This window comes from Acinonyx jubatus, chromosome E1 (assembly GCF_027475565.1).
Source record: "Acinonyx jubatus isolate Ajub_Pintada_27869175 chromosome E1, VMU_Ajub_asm_v1.0, whole genome shotgun sequence".
Classification (NCBI taxonomy): domain Eukaryota; kingdom Metazoa; phylum Chordata; class Mammalia; order Carnivora; family Felidae; genus Acinonyx; species Acinonyx jubatus.
This window is the reverse complement of record NC_069397.1, coordinates 9,892,961-9,899,610: the sequence shown is the minus strand read 5'-3', so window position 1 is coordinate 9,899,610 and position 6,650 is coordinate 9,892,961. Positions and strand designations below refer to the sequence as shown.

General features: G+C 47.0%; 1 protein-coding gene across 1 annotated transcript in view; it reads left to right on the top strand.

The window, feature by feature from the left end:
* Window positions 1–1,613: 1,613 nt before the first annotated feature.
* Window positions 1,614–6,650, top strand: part of SPECC1 (sperm antigen with calponin homology and coiled-coil domains 1) — a 336,294-nt gene continuing 331,257 nt past the window's right edge. Inside the window, exon 1 of the mRNA XM_027047514.2 lies at window positions 1,614–1,734. The gene's annotated coding sequence lies outside the window, so the exon portion shown is untranslated. The remainder of the gene's footprint in view (window positions 1,735–6,650) is intronic.

The following is a 6,650-nucleotide window of genomic DNA, read 5'->3' as shown; positions in this document are numbered from 1 at the left end:
TTCTTCGATTACTCCAATAAGATAAATAAATCTCGGACCCCCATCAAGATTCCCAGTCTGTTGAACCCACTTCTCCACCATTCAGCTCTCTCCCTCTCCTACTTCTCTTCTTATGCAGCTTAGCTCCTATGATTCAGCATTTGATACACACACACACACACACACACACCCCACACCTATCTATCCTCATAGACAACTCCCTCTCTTCCTTTCTAGAGAAAACTCTGGCTTTTTCTTCTTTCTTTCTTCCTGCCTCATACAACAGAACAGGCTGCTGTCCAAGCCAGGACTTCTCAATTTCAGCATCATTGACATTTTAGGCTGGAACATTCTTTGGTGTGTGTGTGTGTGTGTGTGTGTGTGTGTGTAGCTGTGCATTGCAGAATATTTAGCAGCATCCCTGGCCTCTACCCATTAGATGCCAATAGCACCCCTAGTCACAATCAAAAATGTCTCCAGACATTAGCACATTTTCCTGGGTCGGGGTGGGAGGTAAATCCCCCCTGGTTGAGAACCACTAGTCGAGGCTCATCCTTCTGCTTGTGCCTGGGACTCCACCTCCACCCTCACATATATACAATCTTTTCAGGAATCATACAGTATGAAAAACCCTTTCCTCTCCTGTATGGTCAGAAGCTCTTTCTCAACTGGATTCTTTTCATAAATATTTAAACGTCTTTAAAAAAATCGTTCCTCAGCCACGCTTCCATCCCCAGCCATCAGTACCTCTTCTTCCCTTCCCCACCACATCTTGCAGAAGTTGGTTATTCATCCTGCCTCCTCTATTCCTCCCTCCTCTCTCCTTCAACTATGACTCAGGGTTCTTGGCATTCCACCCCTGTAGCTTTCACTACGGTTTCAAGTGGCTTCCATGTCTATAACTGCAGTGGGCAGTTTTTAGCCTGTGGCCATAGGCACAATGGAGGAGAACTAGATGGAGGGAAGTAAAGATCATGAATTTTGTCGTGATCCGGTGGATTTCAGGTGTCTCAGAGGCATCCTGGAGGAGATGTTGGGTGGACATTGAAACAATGAGGGCTGGGGTCAGAGGAGAGGTCTGGGGTCAGAGGAGAGGTCTGGGTTGGGACATAAACTGTCTGGGTCTCCCCCAGTGTACGAAAGGATATACGGGTGGATGTGTGTGGGTAACTAATGCCACAAGTGTAATGTTAAGTACCTTGGCAAGGGGGCGATAGAGGGGCAAGTACCTTGGCAAGGCTGTGGAGAGCAATTATGATCACTCGAAGGGTTTTCAAAATGCAGATTTCTGGGCCCCACCCCCAGATTTTAATACAGGAAAAACTGAATAGCCTCCCTGTGATGGAGAATTGTCATTTTTACCAAGTTCCCAGACGATGCTGAAGCTGCTGCTGCAGGTACCACCACATTTTGAGAACCACTGATCTAGAGCGAGGAGAGGAGGCCCAGGGCTCGACTGGAGCGTTCCCACACTTGTTAGCTAGAAGCGGAGGTGAGCCCCTGAGGGAGACAGAGAGGAAGCACGGGGGAAGGAAGGACCACCACCAGTTCGTGGATGGAGAGCTGCGAGGGTGAATGTGCAGAGGCCGCAGGACTACATCTCCCAGGATGCCTCGCGCCGGCTCTCGCCCGCCCCCTGGAGGCGCCTGAGGGAGGCGCGGGTAGGATCCCAGGGACCTTTCGCGGAGCATCCGTGAGCTCGGGGAGCCGCGGCGGCTGCGGGCTGCGGCGGCGCGGCGGGAGCGAGCGGAGCCGGTGAGTAGGCGCCGCGCTGGTCGCCGGCTCTTTTGCGCCTCAGCTGCGTCGTCTTCCCGGGTCGGGCGGGCGAACCCTGGGTCCGAGGGTCCAGGCAGCGGGGCGCAGGACTGTCCGTCCGAGACGGACGACGCGCTGTTGCCGTTGTCGCTGCGGTGGCCCCGGTCCCCCACCGCCCGGCGGGTCCCGCCCCCAGCCCGGGACGGACCTCCTACCCTGTCCTGCCCACCAAACCCGGGAACTGCGGGACCGGTGCCGCAGGTGGCAGCGGCAGGGGCCGCCCCCCTCCCTTCCGGGCCCCAGGGGTTGGCGTAGGAGCCCAGGACAGAGGGCCAGGTGACCCCAGAGGACTGCGGCCCTGAGAGGCGCCCCCAACCCTCGCCGCGGTGGGACAGGTGCGTGGGCACGCCCGGCCGGGGCTCTCCCGGCCCCCGGAGCCTCCCGCACCTTTCTCCTGGTGCTGTCCGGGGGATGCGTGTATGTCGGGGACCGGGTAACCCTTGGCCATCCTCCGCGTCCACAGAGCTCCGATCCCCCTGTTGGCCTGGGGTGACCGGGGAAGGCACTGGCCGTGCTTCTCCCGGGTCAGCCGGCGGTGCCACAGCGCAGTGCACCTGTGAGCCCTGGGGGACCGTTTGGATGCTTAGGGGTGGCCCGGTGATGCGAAGCCTGCCAGGAGTGCAACAGCAACGACCTCCTTCCCAAATGTGTTTGAAATGAAATGAGTTTTAGGGCCCCCCCCCTTTTTTTAAAGGAAGTTTGACGCTGCATATCTCATTTTTATTTTGAGCGAGCTGCAGTTTTCAGCACGTAAGTTTATATAATAAGCAGTATAAGGCTTGGGGAAAAAAAAATTACTGCGAAGGTGCTCTTCCTTGCCCTCTATCGGAAGAATTATGTTGGACTGGTTGACATGCTTATCCATTAGTAACTGCGGTAGCTGGAGGCAGGAGATAACGTGTTTTTGAGGGGAGGTACAACTCAACTCTTCAGGACAAATTTTGGTTTGAGAAGATTTTGGTTATCCGGTTGCAAACACGAAGCTTTTGCAACGTTTAAGACGGGGGAGGAGAGACAGAGCAAGTTTGTCAACCTTAAGGTCTTACTCCACAGAAAACAGCTTTGCGTAGTACCTTTGAGAGAGCAAGCACGTTTAATTTGGTAGCTTAGGCTAGATCTGAAGCTGAGCCTTCATACGAAACTCTATCCGTTTTAATAGTTTTTCAGTTGACTTGTTTGGTTCTTGTAGGCAAATACTCTCTCTTCATCTGTTCAAAGGGAGCAGACGTCTCTTACCAATGTTTGTACTTATCTCTTATTTTCCATTGACCACTGTCTCCACAGTCCTGGCTATTAAGGTTAGCTAGGACAGTTTGTTTCGGGCTCGGTTTTAGGGCAGTGATCCAAGGCGATCTTCACTAAATATATTCTGACCATATTAAGTAAGTTTTCATTTATGCCTAATTACTAAGAGTTTCAAAAGTTAGGAGTCAGGTGCTTGTGTATCACATGTATTGATATGACTGTGTAGTTTTCTTCTTAAAATTGATAACATCGGTGATTATACTGCTAGATTTTCGGTCACTAAAATCCTGGCATAAATTAAAATGCACTTTTGGGTTGTTTGATAGATTCAATAAGCTAACATTTAATTAGAGTTTTAGCATTTATATTTATAAGCGAGATCGGTAACTTTTCCCTCCTGCCCCCCTTTTTTGGTCTGAGTTTATAATTATGCTGATTATGTCCTCACTGAATCAGTTGGGAAGTTTTCCATCGTTTTCTTTGCTGTGGAGCAGAAGAATTATCTGTTCCTTAAAGTTTGGCAGAATCTGACTGCAGGCTGCCTGGGCTGCTGGTGATCATATTTTTTTAACAAGTTGATATCCGTACTTAACTATCTTTTCTATTTTTTCCACGACCATTGATTTTCCTCAGGTTTTCTATTTCTCCAAAGTCAATCTAGTGCTTTATATCTGCCCAGAAAATCATTAACATTATTGGAATTTAATGTGTGTTCGCATAATGTTGTAGATAGTCTTCTGTTGCAGGAAAATAGTTCTTCCACATTTATGGTGTGTTCGTCTTGTTCACACTCTTGTGTGTGTGCCTTTTCTCTTTTTTTGTATCGGTCAGGCTTGCTTCCTCCTTGCTTATTTCATTATCTTTCCAAAGCGCCAGTTCTGGATTTATTGATTAATCCCGTTACTTTTCTTTTTCTACGTCAGTAACGTACATTCTTAATACTTCATTTGAATTTATTTTTGCAAGTTCTAGCCTTTTGAATTTGAAGGCTTAGATCGTTTATGTAATCTATCAGTCCTCCTTCTGAACAAGGCAAGGACTTCTAATATTTTCACTCCAGTTAACCTCCCATTTGGTGTAAGCTCTGTAACTACTTCAGTCCTTTAAATTGGACATTATTGGGGCGACTGGGTGGCTCAGTCCGTTAAGCGTCCGACTTCGGCTCAGGTCATGATGTCACGGTTCGTGGGTTTGAGCCCCGCGTTGGGCTCTGTGCTGACAGCTCGGAGCCTGGAGCCTGCCTCTGATTCTGTGTCTCCCTCTCTCTCTCTGCCCTTCCCCTGCTCGCGCTCTGTCTCTCTCTGTCTCTCATAAATAAATGCAAAAAAAAAAAAAAAAAGAAAATAAATAAATGGGACATTATTGCTGATGCTACTATTATACCGATTTTCTGGGTCAATATTTATTAGACTTCTGTACCTGTTTATCTATCTTCTTCACTCTCCATTCCGTCTTTTTTTTTTTTATTATTTATTTTTGAGACAGAGAGAGACAGAGCATGAGCAGGGGAGGGGCAGAGAGAGAGGGAGACACAGGATCTGCAGCAGGCTCCAGGCACAGTGCCTGACGCAGGGCTCGAACTCACGGAGTGTGGGATCATGACCTGAGCTGAAATCAGACGCTTAACGGACTGAGCCACCCAGGTGCCCCATTCACTCTCCATTCCTTCTTATGTCACTTTGAATCATTTTCCTTCTCCCTGAAGTACATTCTTTAGAAGTTCCTTCAATGATGATGCATTCTGTTTTTATAATATCTGAAAATGCCTTTATTTTGCCTGCACTCTTGAATTTTGGCTTCACTAGGTTTCTCTAGTCCGTTGATTTTAAAGTTGTTGTAGTTTTTTTTTTCCCCCTAGCAGTTTTTAAAGATGTTTTGTGGCTGGAAGGCTTTGGGATCTCTAGTCTGCCGTATTGCTGAAAGAAGGATGGAGATGAGAAAACAGAAATTAGTTTGTAATCTAATGAGCTGTCAGTTTTTGTGACATTTTTCTGCATGAAATTGTAGATTTATTTCCAATTTATTAATTACAAATTATGTTCTCTGTCTCCTTAGCTTACTTTTTCTCTGTTTGATCTGTTGATTCTGAGAGTTGTGTTAAAGTTTTCCACTATGATTCCCAGTGGGTTTCTTTTGTTCTATTTCTATTAGTTTTTGCAATATGTATACTTACAGACCACCTGTAAATAGTGCTTATCTATTTACATGTATTTTTGAAGTTATGTTTTTAGATACTTTTTAATTTTTTTAAATAAAGTTTATTTACTTATTTTGAGAGAGAAAGCACATTCGTGCATGTGCAGGGGAGGGGCAAACAGAGAGGGTGAAAGAGAATCCCAAGCAGGCTCTGCGATGTCTGAGCAGAGCCCGACACGGGGCTCGATCTCACAAACTGTGAGACCATGACCTGAGCCAAAATCAAGAGTCAGAAGCCCAACTGACTGAGCCACCCAGGCACCCTTTATGGAGGTATAACATAAATGTTTAAAGGTACACACATATTAAGTGTATAGCTCCATGAATTTGGACGGGCTGAACACACATATAACCAACACTCAGAACAAGAAACAACCTTTCCAACACTCCGGAATCTGCCCTCATGTGTCCCACCCCCAAGGATAACCACTATCTTGATTTCTTTTTATTTTTTTATGTTTTTTATTTTTTATATTTGAGGGACAGAGAGAGAGAGAGCGAGTGAGCGAGCGAGCAGGGGAAGGGCAGAGAGATGGAGACAGAATCTGTAGCAGGCTATAGCCTCCGAGCTGTCAGCACAGAGCCCGATGTGGGGCTCGAACTCACGAGCAGTGAGATCATGACCTGAGCCGAAGTTGGACACCCAGCTGACTGAGCCACCCAGGTGCCCCCACTGTCTTGATTTCTTCAACGTTTATTTATTTTTGGGACAGAGAGAGACAGAGCATGAACAGGGGAGGGGCAGAGAGAGAGGGAGACACAGAATCGGAAACAGGCTCCAGGCTCTGAGCCGTCCGCCCAGAGCCCGACGCGGGGCTTGAACTCACGGGCCGCGAGATCGTGACCTGGCTGAAGTCGGACGCTTAACCGACTGCGCCACCCAGGCGCCCCTGTCTTGATTTCTAACACAGTAGATTCGTTTTAGCTATTCTCATACTTTACATCCATAGAATCATATAGTATGTGCCCTTTTATATCCAGCTTCTTGCCATCAACCTTACAGTTGTGGGATTTGTCTGTAGTTCTGAGTGTAGTTGTGGTTTGTCCGTTCTCCTTGCTGTACGTATTCCCATCATGTGTGTATCCACGATGTAGAAACCCATTTTACATGATTGACAATTGGGTTGTTTGCAGTTTGGGGATACGGTGAATAGTGCTGCTGTGAACATTCTAGTACCTGTCATTTGTTGAATGAATGTATGCATGTCTGTTGAGTGTGTATATCCAGCAGGAGACTTGTTTGGTCATAGCACATGCCTAGGGTTTAAGTAAATATTGACAGTTTCTAAGTTATGTACCTGAGAAACATACATGGTAGCTGCCATCTCTTGGTAATTTCCGTCTTTTAGATTTTAGTCATCCTGGTGGGTATCACATTGAGGTTTTAATTCGTATTTCCTTTATGATAAATGAAA